Source organism: Taudactylus pleione, unplaced genomic scaffold (genome assembly GCF_031769625.1).
Source record: "Taudactylus pleione unplaced genomic scaffold, aTauple2 ptg000329l, whole genome shotgun sequence".
NCBI lineage: Eukaryota > Metazoa > Chordata > Amphibia > Anura > Myobatrachidae > Taudactylus > Taudactylus pleione.
This window is the reverse complement of record NW_028284730.1, coordinates 8,901,832-8,920,766: the sequence shown is the minus strand read 5'-3', so window position 1 is coordinate 8,920,766 and position 18,935 is coordinate 8,901,832. Positions and strand designations below refer to the sequence as shown.

Below are 18,935 nucleotides of genomic sequence, written 5' to 3'. Positions count from 1 at the left end.
TGATTTGCATACATGCCAGCCCCCATCCTAGAGGTTTAAAACACCTTTTTTCTTATGCAATAATTCGGTTTCTCTTTTCACTGTAGGAACAGCGTGTATCAAGCAGTCAGGTATATAATGGTTTTATCACTGTTTGGACAGCATGTATCATATAACAAGATACATGTACAGTATGTGCTGGCACTGAGGGATCAGCGTTTAGCATGCAATGAGATACTCAGAGTATATTGCAATAACCCTGGAGCTCAAAACAGACAGCAAGTGTAACAGAGTAAATACACCCATAGCAGCTAAATGCAAACAGGTGGAATTGATTCAACCAAATACCCTGGTCTAAGACCCCCACCGGACTTCATCAGGAATATCCGCAAGATGATATGGACTTTACTTAGTAAAGGCCCAGGTCACGGCCTAGTGTAGTTGGTTCCATGAAAGCAACAGAGTACTTAGCTGGTATGAGGGCTCTGCCTGGAAACACCATGGATGAATATGCAGGTAAGGATGTGCTGCTGCCAAGGAATCTAAATACCGGTATCTGTAGCTATAGTACATTATCCTCTTTATTACTACATAATTGTTTTATAATGTTGAGGGGATGATTCAGAATTGGGAGCAAAACAAAGAGTGAAAGTAACTTTGCACCTTGGCAAAACCAAAGCCAGTTTACTAGCTCATTTGTAACCCTTCACTACAGTAAGAGAGTTTTGAATGTGACAGTGAAAGGGTTAATGAAGTGCAGGGAACTGCCACAGTGCAGGCAGCAGCAACATGGACATTGTTAGCACAGGCTTGTGCTGTCAGCTGGAAGAAGCCGAGGCTTGCTTCCCAAGGATATAAAAACTGTGGTTGGGGAGGTTAGGGGGATAGTTTGAGGTACCCTGTAAGAAGAGACCCAGGTGAAGTGTGCTTTCTCTCAACAGGGAGTACCCAGAGAGGAGCAGTGTCACCCCCTGTTCTGACCTCCTATTGAGAGCTGACTGAGAGAATTGCAGATGAAGAAGCAGCTGAGCCACAAGAAAAACACTGTCTGTTACCAGGGTGGGGAGACAGACCATCCAAGCCCCTCTGCCCAGAGAGCCACTTACCAGTCCTGCGAAGAGGAGGAGTTGCTAGGGGTCATCCCACAAGAGTGCTGGAGATCTGCAGACTTTTAATTTGGAGCCACTGCAGTGTGGGACAGAGACTGCTCTGTAAGAGAGTAGTCTGATGATGACTTTGACAGGGCTGGAAACCCTGAGAGGATAGTGACTACCCTGCATCTAAAACAAAGCCCACGGCATGGGGCGTGACTTGGACACCGAGCAGTGAGGTAGTAGTAACATTTAGCCGCATCTGTGGTGGTTTCTGTAGATTAATTGATGCCTAATAGCCACTAGAGATGTGCGGTGACCCCCTTGTTTTAGTTTTGGTTTTGGATCTGGTCTCATCTACGTGTTTTGGTTTAGAAAAACCACAATCACGTGATTTGGGTTAAAAATTAAAAAAATTTAAAATCATGTCATTTGGACCTGTTTACATGCAATCTAAAACCCGAGTTTAGTTTTTATAACTAACTTCCAAGTTGACTGTGAACCCCAAAGTGATTCCGAACTGTTGTCTGTTCTCTGGGTACCAGACTCGTGCATCTCTTCTAATAGGGAATGTGTTTGTTGCACATAAAATAAATAGTTTACAACATAGTGTAAGTTAGACGCAAGAGTCTGCAAAGTGTGCCTGGCATAAATCATATCTTGATTTGACAAGTAATTTGCCCCCATTTTGCTACTAACTCAGCATCTACAGTATAATGTACACATTGATATTAGTTTTTAGTTATTTAGTATTATTAATGTTCATTGAATGTACTGTAATCCCTTAGATATTTTTTGATAGTTTAAGTCAGAATAATAATAATACTCGGTTAATTTTGTAGAGACTGGATCCCACTGAGGGGACATCTTACTGCACTCTCAAAGGTATCAAAATCTCTTTATATCTCTCTGTTCCACAAGTAGATGGATCTAATAGAAGAGTTCCGTACTCAGGTAACATTTGTGTCTTATTTTTACTACCTTCTGCTACTGCAATTAGTCAACTGATCATAATTATTTATACCTGTGTTGAGTAATCAACAGTACATAGTAATTCTGCTAATACTCTTATATGTTTTCCAGCAGCATTTCAAACATTAAAACAACACTGTAGAACATGTAATTGATAAACCAAATAAGCTAATTTTACATTGTAAAACATCCTGTTGTACAAGAAATCTGCTTTAAACACTTGTGTCTGATCAATGCAGAGTCGTAACTAGGGTAGTGCAACCTGTGCCATAGCACAGGGCACTGCAGGTCAGGGGCCGCTGTTCAATTTTCTGTTTATTATTATTCTCACTTGTAGTTTCCTCTTATTTTATCCCCAGGATGTCCTGGCCTCTCTTATCTCTTCCCTGGCTCTTCCCCATGAAGTCTTGGCCTTTTTTTGTGGTGTTTCATCTTATGTCCCTATTTGAAAAATAGGGGGGGGGGGACACCAATGCTCTTTCTGGCACAAGGCACAAAAAAGTCTAGTTACGGCTCTGCATCAATGTTTTTATTGTTTTCAGACTTGCAACTAGCAGTATGTTTCCTTTACGTCTTAACCTGCAACCTGTTTTGTGTTTTTTTGTTTCTCTCCCTAGTTATCCACAGAAATGGGATCTAGGGATAATGTATTTTGTTCACCAAGTAAACTTGATGAAACTTGCTAGAATGAAGTATATGACTCGTCTCTATAATCTAGTAATTACCAATTTTATTCCTAAATCAAGTAAATGATTAAAGATAGGGATTTCACCAGTGATCTTTTAAATGTCCTACAGCATTTGCCATTAATTTCAATGGGCATTTATTCCAGTAGGGTTTCCAGAGTGTGCACTACATGCAGAAATCTTTTTACCCAAGATGGATATTTAGCATGTGCAAATGCCCCTGCAGGGAACTATAACACCCCCTATATAGCTCAGTGGTGGTCTGTATGTAGGAAATATTTAACAGACAGGTGGTTTATATGTAGGTGATATGGGACTCACAGGTGGTTTGTATGTAAAAAATATAGGACAGACAGATTGTTTGTATGTAGGAGATATGGAACAGACAGGTGGTTTATATGTAGGAGATAGGGGACAGACAGGCAATCTGTATGTAGGAGATAGGAGACAGACAGGTGGTCTGTATGTAGGATATATGGGACAGAATGGGACAGACAGCTGGTCTGTGTGTAAGAGATAGGAGACAGACAGGCGGTCTGTGTGTAGGAGATAGGCAGGGACAGATTATAGGGAGGGCGACAGGGGCGGTCATCCCAGGGCCCCCACACAGTGTCCCCGGCCCCAATCCCCAAGATGAACTGTTTTTTTTCTTTAACCGGAGCCGCCTGCAGCGGCCTGCGATGAAGCCCAGCCCCTGATATTTGGCTCCGCCCCTTCTGCTGCTGCTGGCCAATATGCCTTTCCCTGCCTCTGAAGCAGTAAGTCATGTATATACAGTATGTATATGTGTACTGTGTCTATGTCTGTATATATATATATATATATATATATAAAAAGCACTAATCCACGGCACTCACCATTCCTAGTTTTGGGGTGCAACATGGTATGTGACCACATTGTTTAAATATAAATCACAGGGGCTCTGCACTCACCATAATAACTAATAATAATAATAATAATAATAATAATAAACATAATAAACAGTGGGGTTTTGGTTCATGAATTGATCAATGCATTTAAGCGTGCAGAGCCCCTGTGATTTCTATTTAAACAATGTGGTCACATACCATGTTGCACCCCAAAGCTAGGAATGGTGAGTGCCGTGGATTAGTGCTTTTTGTTTATTATGATTAATTTTTATAATTAATCATTTTTATGATCACATTTTCTCATGCACCCCTTTTAACTAGTTATCTAACTTGTGTCAGCTGTTTACCTAGGTGCTTTGCAACAGGTGTGCTTGGTAACTGTCTCACATTTAAAAGCAAAGTTGCTGTGAGCTTTAAACCTTGATAGCATACCCTGAGTTTAACACTAATGTGATGGCTATGTCCATGTTATAATTCTGAGCAATAGCGTAGGGACTTGCAGTAAAGTGGGGTCCCGTGACGATGGGCTGCAAGCTTAAATGCATTGATCAATTCATGAACCAAAACCCCACTGTTTATTATGTTTATTATTATTTTATATATATATATATATATATATATATATACACAGAGTCAAAATACTCGGTACTGAACTTATTAGTTCCAACTGCTGCTGGTGCCCCCCTCCACAATATGCAGATAAGTAAACAATAGGCGGCACTCAAGCATATATATAAAATAATAACATGGAGTTCCCGTAATCCAGGTCAACGTTTCAACTCAGTAGCATCTATAGGACTCCACACGTTTGTCCAGGGGCCCCCGCAGACCTTAATCCAGCCCTAGAGATAGGAGACAGGCAGGCGATCTGTATGTAGGAGATAGGAGACAGAGAGGTGGTCTGTATGTAGGAGATAGGAGACAGACAGGCGATCTGTATGTAGGAAATGGGGACAGACAGATGATTTGTATGTAGGAGATATGGAACAGACAGGTGGTTTATATGTAGTATATAGATGTCAATAACGACAGATTGGGCATGTTCGTGGATGAGGGAGGGTGCCTACACTGAACAATATGTCGTATTATGCACATTATGAGGAAAGACTGTACAATTACAATGTTGTACTCATACTGTCGTTCCGCTAAATGCTAGTGGATACGCACCCTTAGACACATCAGCACTTCTCTATTTTATTCTTGTTTTTTTTCTTCGAGGGTTCTCCAAACCCTACAGGTAGTGGCTCTATTTTCTTGCATATTTTGGCTCTGCTCCAAATAGTTTCTTTGTTTGTATAAAATGTATATTTCCCTCAGTGATTCACTGAGCAATTCAGATACTTCAAGCCACTTGGGTACTTAATAGCTGCACATTACAGCCATTACTGTACCTCCAGTATATTTCTGTTGTGTGTAGAGATGTGTGGTTCTGATCTTTCAGCGGTTCGGAATTCAGATATTGAATCCGAATTTCGTGTTTTGGATTGCAAAAATCACATGATTTTAACTGCTTTAAAAAACTTTTTATATATTTTTTTTTTAATAAAAAGATCCAGGTTCAAAACCAAAACACCTGAGGGTAGTTTTGCAAAACCAAAATCAAAACACGAGAATTAATCTGGATCCAAAACCAATACACAGGAGTCAGTGCACATCTCTAATTGTGTGCTGTAATTTTTAGCATTTTGTGTATGGTCTGTAAAGCCATGCCTGTTATCACAATCCAGTCTCAGCCAAAGGGAGGGAGTTGCAGCTCGAGTTTTACATGTAAGAAAAGGAATATGCTCAAGTTTAGTTATATACATATTGCCATGTATGTATACAAAACAGAAAGACTTTTGCCATCAGCTCTAATGATAATATATGGCAAATCTGTATGTATCTAGCAAATAAAAGAGATTTTGCTCATATTTTGATCAAAACATTTAAGTGACAGCATGTTGTCAATTCTCTGAAAGTCCCTACACTAGCATACAGTATATGCCCAACACACTATTAAATTGCAGTTAAATGCACTCACCTCTCAGGTACAGAGGGTAACGGTGAGCCACACACAATTAGGCCTTTTATAGCCTTGATTGGAAGCAGCCATTATAGCACTAGGCAAAACTTTTAAACAAAACAGAAAATAAATATGCATGTGCTTGGCTTTACCCAAATTGTACATGGTACCATCGGCATTGCAGTGTTAATGCCATATACGTATACAAAACAAAAATACTTTTGCTATCAGCACTAACAATAATATACTGCAAATCTGTGATTATATAGAAAATAAAAGCATGGGGATTTTGTACATATTTTCTTTTTTTTTTCAACTTTATTGAATTACATATATTATACCATACAAATAATTATTACATTATATAAGCCTTTTTTTAAAAAAAAAAAAACATTACAATCATCTTATATATTATGATCCAACATTTTACCTAAATATCACAAATTCTTATATTTTATAACATCTTTTATACTTTTCCTTAACTGCACAGTTTTAGTATTGTCAAAAAGGTATATTTCCTTCAAATATAGCTGTTATACCAAGTTGTTGACTGAAAGCTTTGTTTGAGTGCTAATTTCACCTGAGGGGATAATATATGTACATATGGAAGCCATACTGAAAAAAAATTATTAGTTCATTTTTCCTTATCAATAGGTGTAGATGTCCAATCCATGGTGAACAAATACATGAGTCTAGGCATCATTAAAGTCATTGTTGGCGTATAAGGTTCAATCCACTGAAAGAGAATCATTTTTTTTTTGCTGTAGCAGTCACTTTCGTCAGTAGTAATTTTTCGGATTTAGTCAAAATATGCATAGATGAGGACTTATATTTACTCCAAAATACCCACTCCGGGGTCATCAAAAAATCTATTTCAAGAGTATTTTTAATAAATAAATAAACCTGATCCCAAAATATCTTTATATATGGTCACATCCATAGACAATGAAAAATATCTGCTTCTGGGGATTTACATTTATAACAATTAGAGGTTGTAGATCTTCCAATAAGAAATTGCAACCTAGGAGTATAATAAGTTCTATGTAAAATTTTGTAGTTCATCTCTGTATATGATATGGATATCAGTTCCTTATTTAATCGCTTAGTTGCTTTTACAAAATAGGAATTATCTAATTCAGGAAAATTATCTTTCCATTTAGCTAGTCCTCCTGAAATAGTATTTAAATCAATTGTAGGACGTATAAAAGAATATATATATGAAGATGATGAACACTCATTAGGCCTAAAACGAAGCGCACCATCCAATTCACACTATCTGCATCATTCATTTACAGTAGCAAAGTCTTCTGTAAATAACTCAAAACTTGTAGATATGGGAAAAGAGGAATATTTAAATTCAGAAAACATTGTTTTAGTTGGCTATATGTATATGGCCGAAAGGACTCCATATCTACCAACTGATATATATATATTTCAAACCTTGGCTATAATAATTTCTCACATACATAGAGGTTTGACCACTAGGGAAAGAGGGATTATCTAGCAAAGGGAGAAAGACGGATTGACTTTTGGATACTTTCAGGATTAAGCCCAATTGTCTCCATGCTTCGCAAGTTGTAAACAAGAGAATATTATTTTTAATATCTAACGGGAGTAGGGTCGAGTGTACATGTAATAATGCTGACAAATGTATCCCAGGACTGAATGCTTGTTCAATATTAGAATTACTAAATTTGATATTTCCAGTTATCCAGTCCACAGCAAATCGGTAATTAGTTGCTAATACATATCTTTTTATAAATGGTATATTTACTCCTCCCAGGTCAGTTGTCTGCTGTAACTTAAAAAGGGAAATTCTAGGTTTCCTACCGGCCCAAATAAATTTTTGCATCTCCCCATTTAACATTCTAAGATCTTTTTGTGTGAAAAATATTGGCAACATTTGAATTGTATACAAAAGATGCTGAAAACTAACCATTTTTATCACATGACAGCGACCAATATAAGACAGAGGCAAAGTATTCCACATTTTAAAGTCTCTCATCATCTGTGCCAGAATATGTCCATGATTAACCTTGTACAGTTGGGAAGGATGTGTGGGTATTGTAATTCCCAGATATTGTATCTGGGAAATTGCCTATTAAAATGGAAAATTACCTTCCCAACCTTTACGTGCTTCCGAATGGAAAGCCAGGGCTTCCGTTTTTGCTATATTTGCCTGAAAGCCAGCTATTGATTCAAAAACTCTAAATACATGTTGTACTAGTGGTATAGCTTGTTTAGGGTTTTTAAAATATAATAGTATGTCATCTGCAAAAGCCGAGACCTTTAGTTCTTGATTAGCAATAGTTATTCTTTGCCAGTTTTTTAACTGTCCAAAATGTCGTATTAAAGGGTCAATCACCAAATTAAATAATGATGGGAATAAAGGGCATCCTTGTCTTGTTCCTCTATATAAAAAGAAACATCTAGTGTTCAGAGCGTTAATAGTCAAATAGGCAGATGGCATATTATTATAAAGTTTCAAAAAGATGTATAAAGCCTGGGCCAAATTGTTGGTGTTTAAAAATTCTAACTAAGTGAGACCAATAAACCCTATCGAACGCTTTATCAGCATCGTAACTAACCACAATGTTAGAAGTTTCCTTAGCCTGATGACTGTGTATCAAGGCCGCTATTAGAGTTTTTATATTATGTACCGAATATCTCCCTTTAATAAAACCTGTTTGGGCCGGATAGATAATTCTAGAAGGATAGGTTGTAAGCGTTGTGCTATTAGTTTAGTAAATATCTTTAAATCTTTGTTCAATAAAGAAATTGGACGATATGAGGAAATCAACGTTGGATCACGTTTAGGTTTAGGGAGGACTATGACACGAGCTTCATTAAATTTAGGTGAGTCTTCATGACCAATCAATATGGAATTCAATAAATCCTTCTAATATGCAGTAATATGCGTTAACAACAATTTATAGTATTCCGCACTTAACCCATCTGGGCCAGGTGTTTGCCCCCCCTGTAAAGATTTAATTACTGCCCGAATCTCTTCCTCAGTCACAATCTCAGTTAAACTGTTACGTTCTTCTTCATTAAGCTTTGACAAATTTGCCTGATTTAAAAAATCTCTACCTAATGTTTGATCAGTATCTGGAACAGCATTTAACTGTTGATTATATTGTAAGAACTCTTCAGCTATACTGTCTGGATCTGAAAGGTTCCCCAACGTAGTCAAATTAAGTTTCAATATAAGTTTAGGGGTCGTCTGTTGTTTCAGCATAGAAGCCAGTAATCTACCTGATCTATTACCCCACTTAAAATACCTCTGTCTCTGGAACGTAACATCCATAAGAGTTCTCTCTGTGCAAAGATTATCGTATAATATTTTGGCCTCTTTATATTTATGTTTTGAATCAGCTGTTGGGTGCCGTAAATAGATCGCATAAGCTTTTGTTAAAGCAGTGCTGTGTTCCTGAAAACGTCTATATAATACTTACTGCAATGGGTTACATAGGCATTAATATGACCTCTCATTACTGGCTTAGAAGCTGCCCAGAATAATTTTATATCTTTATTATGTTGTATATTATCCTCCGCATAGTTCACAAAATTTTGTTCTAGGATCTGTTTAAAACCTTCTGAATTATTCAAGTACGCCGGGAATCACCAGTTAAATGAACTGTGAATTGGAGTAGCAAGCTTCAAAACAAACCAAATAGGGGCAGGATCGGAAATCATGATATTATATATACCTGAATCTATCACTCTGTGAAGGATTTGTGGAGAAATCAACCAAAAATCAAATCTGGTAAAAGTATCATGGGAATAAAAGAGTACTCCCTACGATGTTGATTTCTCCATGGGTCTATTAATTGCATCATTTCCTTCATATATATTAAAGAAGATGGTGCACTGCCTCTTGACCCCCCTGATTCTCCAGAACTATACATAGATGGAGTTAGTACTGTATTATAATCTCCACCTAATATCGACGAGCCTTCCATCCAACCCTGTAGTGCAGAAAAAAATTCTGAAAAAAGGAAGCATTCGGTCCATTTGGGCCATAAATATTAACAATAGTAAACTTTTCTCTGTCCACAAATATTTTTACAAATATATAGCAGCCTTGCATATCTATGAGGGAGTCAAAGACCTCATACTGAAAAAACTTTCTAAATAAAATAAGCACTCCCCTCGTTTTTGTAAAGTATGAGGCTGCCACAAAAACTTTAATACAATTACTCCTTATTACATTATTATCTGTTATTTTCCAGTGTGTCTCTTGAAGAAGCACACTATATCAGGTCTAAATCTTTTCAGTTGTTGCACCACCTTTTTCCTCTTAATTGGGGTGTTGAGGCCTTCTATATTCCAACATACAAATTTAACAGATTTTTTTACTCTATTTGAATCTCTTAGATTACTAGATTGTTGAGGCATCTAACCTACTCCTTTCTTAATATATACCAAGTAATATCCCCCCTCAAAAAGAAAAAAAAAAGGGGAAAGGGATTTTTAGATCTCAAAGTTAACCTCAACATCCTTTCTTGAAATTTAGCCTCTTCCATCTGAATAGCCATCTACATATATCAAATCTATGAAAAATAACCCATTTTATCTTAGTTTTTCCCAATAAACCTGCTGAAGACAATACTTAAAAATTTAACAACTCAATGATGTTTTTACAATACGATAGCTTTGCAACTTAGCCTTAAATACTTATTACTCTCAATTTGTGATCTTACAAACTTCCAGACTCTAACCCATGTGACTGTTTTACAAACAGATATATAACTCCAAAAAATTATGTGCTTAAGTTATACCCTATTACTAAAATATATTTCTTATACAGCATTTCACTATACCCATAACATATTAAATGACCATATATATCTGACCAAAATATAAATATAAAAAAATAACATTATTATTATTATTATTATTATTATTATTATTATTATTATTATAAAAAAAAAACACACAGACCTCCATAAAGGTGAGTGTCTTATATACCAATACATTAAAACTTTGTGAGCATTTGTATAGCTCTCTGTAATGTCTTATTCACCCTTTCTTGGGGATCTAACATTTTCAACAGTTTTAGAGGGAGTTCATGCCTATAGCTTATGAAGAATAATCCATTTTGTCCTAGTTTGTTCCAGTACACCTGCTGGAAATAGTATTTAGAAATTAAACAGTTAAAAAATATTGCTACAACTTGAGGCTCCTTTGTTCATATTTTCATCAAAACATTTAAACTTTCAGCCTGTCTTCGAGTTTTACAGATACAACTGACAGTATAGGTTACAAAGATTTGACTTTATTTTAAAAATCGTAAACTTTGTCTAAGATTCATTCTGACTGATTATAAAGCTCTAAATCAGGCCTGGCCAAGCTGTGTCTCTCCAGCTATTGTGAAACTACAAGTCCCAGCATGTCCTGTTACAGTTTTGTTATTAGAGAATGTTAAAACTGTGGCAACATGCTGGGACTTATAGTTTCACAACAGCTGGAGAGCCTCAGGTTGGCTAGGTACGCCCAAAATGATTTTAACAAAATTCATCTTTTGATAATATTTTAGCTGTGAATCATTTATGGTTTTATACATTTTCTATATAAATGTAACTTTATATTGAAAAATAATTTATAATGGATGTACAGATGTAGCCACGCACATTGTTGCCACGATGCGTGTGCACAGGCACACGCATCGCGACATAGCACAGCACTTGCCAGGCTGTGACTCAGCCGGCGTTTCTCCATTGAAGTCTATGGCATGCGTATGCACGTACACACAATAGACATGGATACACTAGTCGCGCCATTCATGGGATAGATAAGCGTGGCTACATCTGTATAACCCAAGCATATAAGGTTAAGTGGATTAGGGTCCTGGATTCTGTTCTAAAAACATATACTGTATATTGAGTAGGTTGGATCAGGCCTGGCCTGCCATCAGTGGCATGAAGGGCCCATCGGGGGCCCATACTTAGTAGTGTGGCCAACCTCCACAGAGAGAGTACATGGTCTGTTAGTACCTTTAAAAATATATATATAGCAAATACTGCTAGTGCATGCATGATAATGTATCAGATTAATACCAGCAATGCATTGTAAAAAATATACCATAGTTCTTTGGAGTATAATGTAACATATGTATAATTCAAGTGCACAGTCAGGAACCTGATTCCTAGAGGAGGAGATGGACCCTAAGGCAGTGTGGCCCACCTGGGGTTTCCCCTGTACCCCTATGGGCCAGTCCATCCCTGCCTACTATTGTATAGGCTGCATTTTAAGGATGTTATTATAGCATCTCTGTAATTAATATATTTTACCTTGTACTTCTATGTACAATGCTTTGCATGTCTCTCCATACTGCTGCAGCATAGACTCCCTACCATCCCTCTTCCCAGTACCACTTACATAGTATGTCCACCCACTTCAACCTACTGTTCTTTTTCTTTTCTTTGTAATTTCCCACTGAATGTCCACTGTAACCTTTATAGTAATCCCTAGATGGCTGCCTCACCTGGTACTTTCAAGGGCGCGACGAACAAGCTGTTGAACTACAGTATTTATGCAGTAGGCATGTTGTTAGTCACTGTTCATTTTATCCTTGTATGTATTATGTCCATGTATTGCTTATCACATTGTAACCATTGTACTGTGCCCATTGTACCAACATGGCTGCCATGCCCTTTGTATATTCTAAATGGTCTCTGTATTTCATGCAAATATTTACCTCTGTTTTATACTCATATTATCGGTTATGTGCCTTGAGTCCTATTGGAGAAAATAGCATTATATATAAATGCTATTATTATTATTATTATTATTATTATTATTATTATTATTATTATTATTATTATGTTCTCCCCTTCTGTTGAAATAATACTGTACTGTATGTTGATATTTAAGCAGGTTTTGCACTATGAGCCTATGAAATACAGTACTTGAAATCTTTTGCTTTTCTCCAGGTAGACAATATGTCTTAATGCCCGAACAGCACAGTAACTGATTTCTACATCACAGCATTCTCTGCTTCTACCACTGGACATATTGTGCTGTTCACTGGAGTTTGAATCATGTTTTTATTGGCTGTATCTGGAAATTTAATTATATTAACCCTTGTATGACTAGTACTTTATCGCGGATCTCAGCTTTTGTCGTCTAATTGAAATTGAATATGCCCCTATGTGTCATCAATTCTAGGTATTGCCTATTCTGCCCAGTATAATTCTATCTAGTTCACCTAAAATGACTACCTCACCTGGATCCTTTATGGGTAGGATGAATAATCCTTGGAATTGATTACCTAAAATGCTTGCCACCCCCTTTGTATTATCTCCCTGGTCTCTGTATTTCATGCAAATTTACACTTCTGTTTTATGTTCATACTATTTTATGTTCATACTATTTGTTAAATGCCTTGAGTCCTATTGGAGGACAGAACTATATATATATATTTATATATGAATAAATTATTATTATTATTATTATTATTATTATTATTTTAGTTTTCCCCTTCATCAGAAATAATATGTTGATATATATTCAGGTTTGGCACTATGACTGTACGACATATTTGAAATCTTTTGCTTTTCTCCATGTAGAAAAGATGGCTGAATGCCCGAACAGCACAGTAACTGATTTCTACATCACAGCATTCTCTACTTCTACTACCGAATGTTTTGTGCTCTTCACTGGAGTTTTAATAATGTTTTTATTGGCTGTATCAGGAAATCTAATTATATTAACCCTTGTATGCCTAGTACCTAATCTACATGCGCCAATGTATCTCTTCCTGTGTAATCTCGCTACTGTAGACATTATATATGTGTGTACAACTCTACCAAATCTCTTGTCCATTACATTAACACAAAGTCACAGGATCTCATTTAATAGTTGTCTCACTCAACTTTATTTCTATTCACTATGGGCCTGATTCAGAGCCGCTCGTAAGCGGCCGCTCGTTCGTTCCGAGCGATGTTTGCACAACTGCGCATGCGTACGGATCATAATACGCATGTGCGAACCAGTCAGTGCGGCCAAAAATCGTTTGTTCGCTAAATAGCGAATGCCTGCTATTTTGAGTGACAGGAGGAGGCGTATGTGGGTGGTAACAGGGGAAGGTGCTTGAAAACGGGGAGTGGAGATCCGAACGCTGGCGTGCTTAAAGGTCAAAACGGGCATTTTATGGGTGTGCATAATTAATACAGCAGCGTCATTGACCACGTCACTGGGTTATTTTATAGTCAGAACTGCTCGCAAGATTGCGGTAGGTAAAACCAACCACAAGAATAGCGAGCAGTTCATACGCTGGTCGATGTACTCGATTAATCTAATAAATAGCAGACATGACGTAGGATGCGAGCGGCCAGGGGGCGTAGTTTTCCAAAAAACGACCGCATGTTTGGTTCGCTCGTTCAGACCTAGAGGCGTGAACAGACCGCAAAGAGCAAACGGTTCATTTGAATAGCCACCCCTTTTTTCTGAACGAGCGAGCGCAAATAGCGTCCGGCTCTGAATGAGGTCCTATGTGCAGATTCAGAGATCTTCATTCTGACCTGCATGGCGTATGACCGCTATGTAGCAGTTTGTATCCCACTGCGTTACTCTCTTATTATGGGTAAAAAACTGTGCAGAGTAATGGTTACTTGCCTTTGGGCTACTAGTGCTATCAATTCTTTAGTACACACCCTGCTCACATATGTGCTTTCTTTCTGCTATTCTCATGAAATTGACCATTTTCTCTGTGACCTGAAAACACTGATTCTACTCTCCTCTAGTGACACAGCCAGCAGAGAAATCTTTATGTTCTTTGAGGATATTATTATTGCCTTTCTTCCTTTTGCGTTTACTATTACCTCTTACGTATTTATTATCTCTTCCATAATAAAAATTAATTCTCTTAATGTCTTAATGGACGACTCAAGATTTTTTCAAGCTGCACTTCCCATTTTATTACTGTTCTTTTATTCTATGGACCAAGTATGTCCTTGTACATGAAGCCAGAGACTAAAGATTCTAAAGAACAGGATAAAGTTACTTCCATGCTCTATATTGCTGCTGTACCAATGTTAAACCCACTAGTGTACAGCCTTAGGAATAAACAAGTTTTGGGAGCACTTAAAATCCTATACAATTTCATCAAGAATAAATCGATGTAATAAAAGTGTAGGACATCATGATGGCAGAATGGATAGCTTGCTGCTTTACAGAACTGAGCTCTTGAGTTCGATTTCAAGCAAATTCCTATGCATGTGTGGAGTTTGTATGTTCTTCCTGTGCTTGCATGGCATTCATTTGGTTACCCCAGTTTCTTTCCACAATCCAAAACCATACTGGTAGGTTAATTGTCTTCTGCCCCCAAAAATAACTCTGTTGTATACTGTATGTGTGTGTATGTGGTAGGGAATATACATTGTAGGGTCCACTGGGACAGGGACTGATGTGAATGATTAAAATACTCTCTATAAAGTGCTGCAGAATATATGTCTGCCATATAAATATTTGTTAGAAGCATGATCCTGCAATACAAATTGCTGCTGTGCTCTATGGAATTTGATCCTGGACCTTTGAGGACTTGAAACCAGAATTCCAGCAATTGAGCAACAGCAAATACAGCTCATCAGTCTTCAACTTTCTGAACTATCCCTGCTCTCTGTCACTTCCTGTGCACAGACAATCTCCTGCAGGCTGTATGTATGTAAGGTAAGAAGTCAATATACTCAGTGCTGGTTATTTTGCCTGTCTTGCAGTTCTTTGATTCTCCTGGCTTTCTGACTTTGGATTTTTCTTGTATATCCCTTTGCAAAACTTGGATTGTGACCTGACCTTACTGCTTGCTTTGCCCTCTAAACTTGGAATTAGGACCTGACTATTCTGTTCTCTGTCTGCCCTGACCACTTCCCTATTTCTGGACATTGGGGGTCATTCAGACCCACTCGCGAGCGGCTGTCCGCTCGCAAGTGGGTCGATGGTCCCCACTGTGCATGCGCACGATGGAGGGAGCTCCGTCGTGCGCATGCGCGAGACCCGACAAGCGAAGGACTTTCCTTCGCTCGGAGTGTCTCATCAAAGGGGGCATGCTGTCGATGGTGAGTGACAGCACGCCCCCTTTGGTGGGCGTGCCGGGGGCGTGCCTGCCAGTCGGAGGCGTTCCCAAGGGAACGCCTACCGTCTGAAGCCGGCCCCACTGACATCACTAGTGATGTCAGTGGGAGTGATTTTGGCTCTGATAGAGCCAAAATCACTCCTGGCCTTGCGGTTGAAAAACCCAACCGCAGGCTTTTACTCGCAGTTCCGATGGTCGCGATGGTCAAGACCATCGCGACCATCATTCTGCACGCTCGTATATGCTGTGGGTGGTGACCCACAGCTATACGAGCGTCCAGGAGGACGCTCCATATTAATGGAGGTGGGCCCTGATTCAGAGCGAGCGCTCTGGTCAGAGCGTCCGGCTCTGAATCAGGGCCTTTGTCTCTGCATCATCCAGAACACTTGACCCTCATTAGACTCCATGCCTCTGGACTAAGTAGTGCAAAACTGAGCTGGATGCATCAGGAACCTATTATCATCGGTAAGAACATAACACTGTTAATAAATAAAAATGAATGTAATTACATGAAACTCCACCTCCTCATTCTTACTTCTTCTTCTTCTTCTTCTTCCCAGAGACAAGACATAATGAATAATATTATATTAAACTTCTTCTGCAACACACTCAACATAAAGAAGCACAAAAACAGTGGGAAAATTAAAATCAACAACAGGGACTGAACACAAGATTAAACCAGAAATCTCCTGTGAATATAAAGGGGTGCTGAGGTACACATGTGACGTGGAGTATGTATGCAGGACAATCAGAGTTTACAAAACAAAATGTACAAACACATTAGAAATATAAAGGCAGACTATGAGAATCAGCATCTCCAAACACTTCAAAGCTCACCTGAACTGAAACTCCAGAGATCTAGTTTTTATAGGAATAGGTAAAACCCAAAACAATTGGAGATGAGGCAATTTCACAGAGATCATCAACAATAATAAGCTTAGATGTATATATACCTACAAATTTTTGGTAGAGAAACAGTTCACATACTTGAATGTATGTAAAAGTCCTATGATGAGAATAACCCTTATGTAATTCTATGATTGTATGATTTATTTATTGAGAACATTAATATGGGTCTGCAAAACAAATTCCCCACAATGAACACTGCTGTTCCTTTCAAGAAAGAGTTAATAGAACTCTATCAATGAAAGAAGTGGTTTATCGAATATAGATTCATTATCAAAGGCCATAAAGATTTGTATACTGTATATGGTGAGTAATCAGAACACTGTCTTGTAATTTCAGTCCATCACAGACTTACAGTAAGTAATTTAATAGTCATGTACAGTACACAGAATGCAGAGATATAGCAGTGGGAGTCTACAAAATATGTTATGTTTAGAATTAGATGCACAAGTGGTCACTGACAGCAAGTAGGAGTCAAGCAGTAATGTCATCCCAAGCTAGGTTAGTATTTGGTACACAGTTATACAGAAAACAGGGGTAAAACAGAACATAATACAACAGCCAGTGCAGAATTTTGTAACAGGCAGGCAAGAAAATGGGCAAAGCTAGGTGAGAAAAGTAGGGAAGGTTGATACACGGTAATATCACGATAAGGGACAAGCTGGATATATGTCAGAGATTGGTCAAAGGAGAGAAGCCAATTTCACTTTTAAATGGTTGTGAGGTCACCTTGGGCAGGTATAGAGAACAATCACCTAGTACTGATGTGAGCTCACCTCGGACCAGGCATACAGAACAATCACCTAACACTGACTGCTTGATGAAGTCTCACTATAAATGGTTAGGATGCATGGTCCTCTCACTGGTATATGATGTATTAGTTGGTAACAATAAAGAAAATAGTTTAACCATACAAAGGGAGCTAGAACCCACTTTATACTGCTTGCAATACTTTAGAACCTCTTAGAGTCATATCGATGGGCTAATAAAAACAATGAATGGCACAAGTTCAAAACAAATGCTTAAGCATTGCAACATATAACACGAATTGTGACATATGCATAATAACACTTTAGTATCTTTCAGAGCCGGCCCTAGCCAATTTGGTGCCCTAGGCAAGATTTTCTCTGGTGCCCCCAGCAGAAAATCATAGGTTCTCCCCTCGCAGCACCAGTCTCAGGGCCTGATTCAGAGCCGGACGTTCTGAACGAGTGCCCGCTCTGAATCAAGGCGTTTTTTGTTTTTTTTTGGTGCGTCCTCCTGGCCGCTCGCATAGCTGTGGGTTACCACCCACAGCTTATGCGAGCATCCATGATGATGGTCGCGATGGTCAAGACCATCGCGACCATCGGGCTTGCGACGAGACCCTGCGGTAGGGTCTCGCTACCGCAAGCCCTGGAGCGATTTTGGCTCTATCAGAGCCAAAATCACTCCCACTGACATCACTAGTGATGTCAGTGGGGCCGGACCCAGACGGTAGGCGTTCCCATGGGAACACCTCCGTCTGGGCAGCCACGCCCCAGCACGCCCACCAAAGGGGGCGTGCTGTCACTCACCATCGACAGCATGCCTCTTTTGGTGTGAGACCCCAAGCGACCGCTTCCCCGTCGCTCGCCGGGTCTCGCGCATGCACACGATGGAGCAGCCTTCGTCGTGCGCATGCGCATTTGGGTACCATCGACCCGCTTGCGAGCGTCCTGCACTCGCAAGCGGGTCTGAATGAGACCCTCAGTACACTGCTGTAACTAAGAAAATAGGGACAGGTTTAAGGGAAAGTTCCTTATACCTCCACCGCAGAAGACATTCCATAGGGCAAATTCTACACTCACAGCACTCCTCTTCCCTCACTGCACAGCACCCCTCACCCAGCACAGTACCGCTCACAGCAGATTACAGCACAGCATCCCTCACCCAGCACAGCACCCCGCACAACACAGATTATAGCACAGCACCCCTCACAGTACAGCACCCATCACCCAGTACAGTACCCCTCACAGCACCCCTCACCCAGCACAGTACTCCTCACAGCACAATTACAGTACAGCACCCAGCACCCCTCACCCAGAGCCCCTCACACAGCACAGGTCACCACCACTCACCCAACATCCTTCTCTCAGCATAGCAACCCTGCCCCAGTACAGCTTATTATCATTGTGGATGATGGAGTCCACATGAGCAGTGTCCTATCCCCCCTGGGCCCCACTCTCAATATCTTTCCCCTGTTCCCCCAAAGCAGTGTCATAAACACCCTGAGCCCCCACTCCCCATGTGTTTCTGCCTTCTGCCCTCCCCACAATAGCAGTGTCCTCAGCCCTGAGCTCTCACACACCCTTGTATCTGCCTCCCCCCCATAAC

At 39.2% G+C, this 18,935-nt stretch overlaps 1 pseudogene; it reads left to right on the top strand.

Annotated features, from left to right (window-relative positions):
* The first annotated feature begins 428 nt into the window (after window positions 1–428).
* On the top strand, window positions 429–14,727 carry LOC148509325 (olfactory receptor 1G1-like; annotated as a pseudogene).
* Window positions 14,728–18,935: the final 4,208 nt, after the last annotated feature.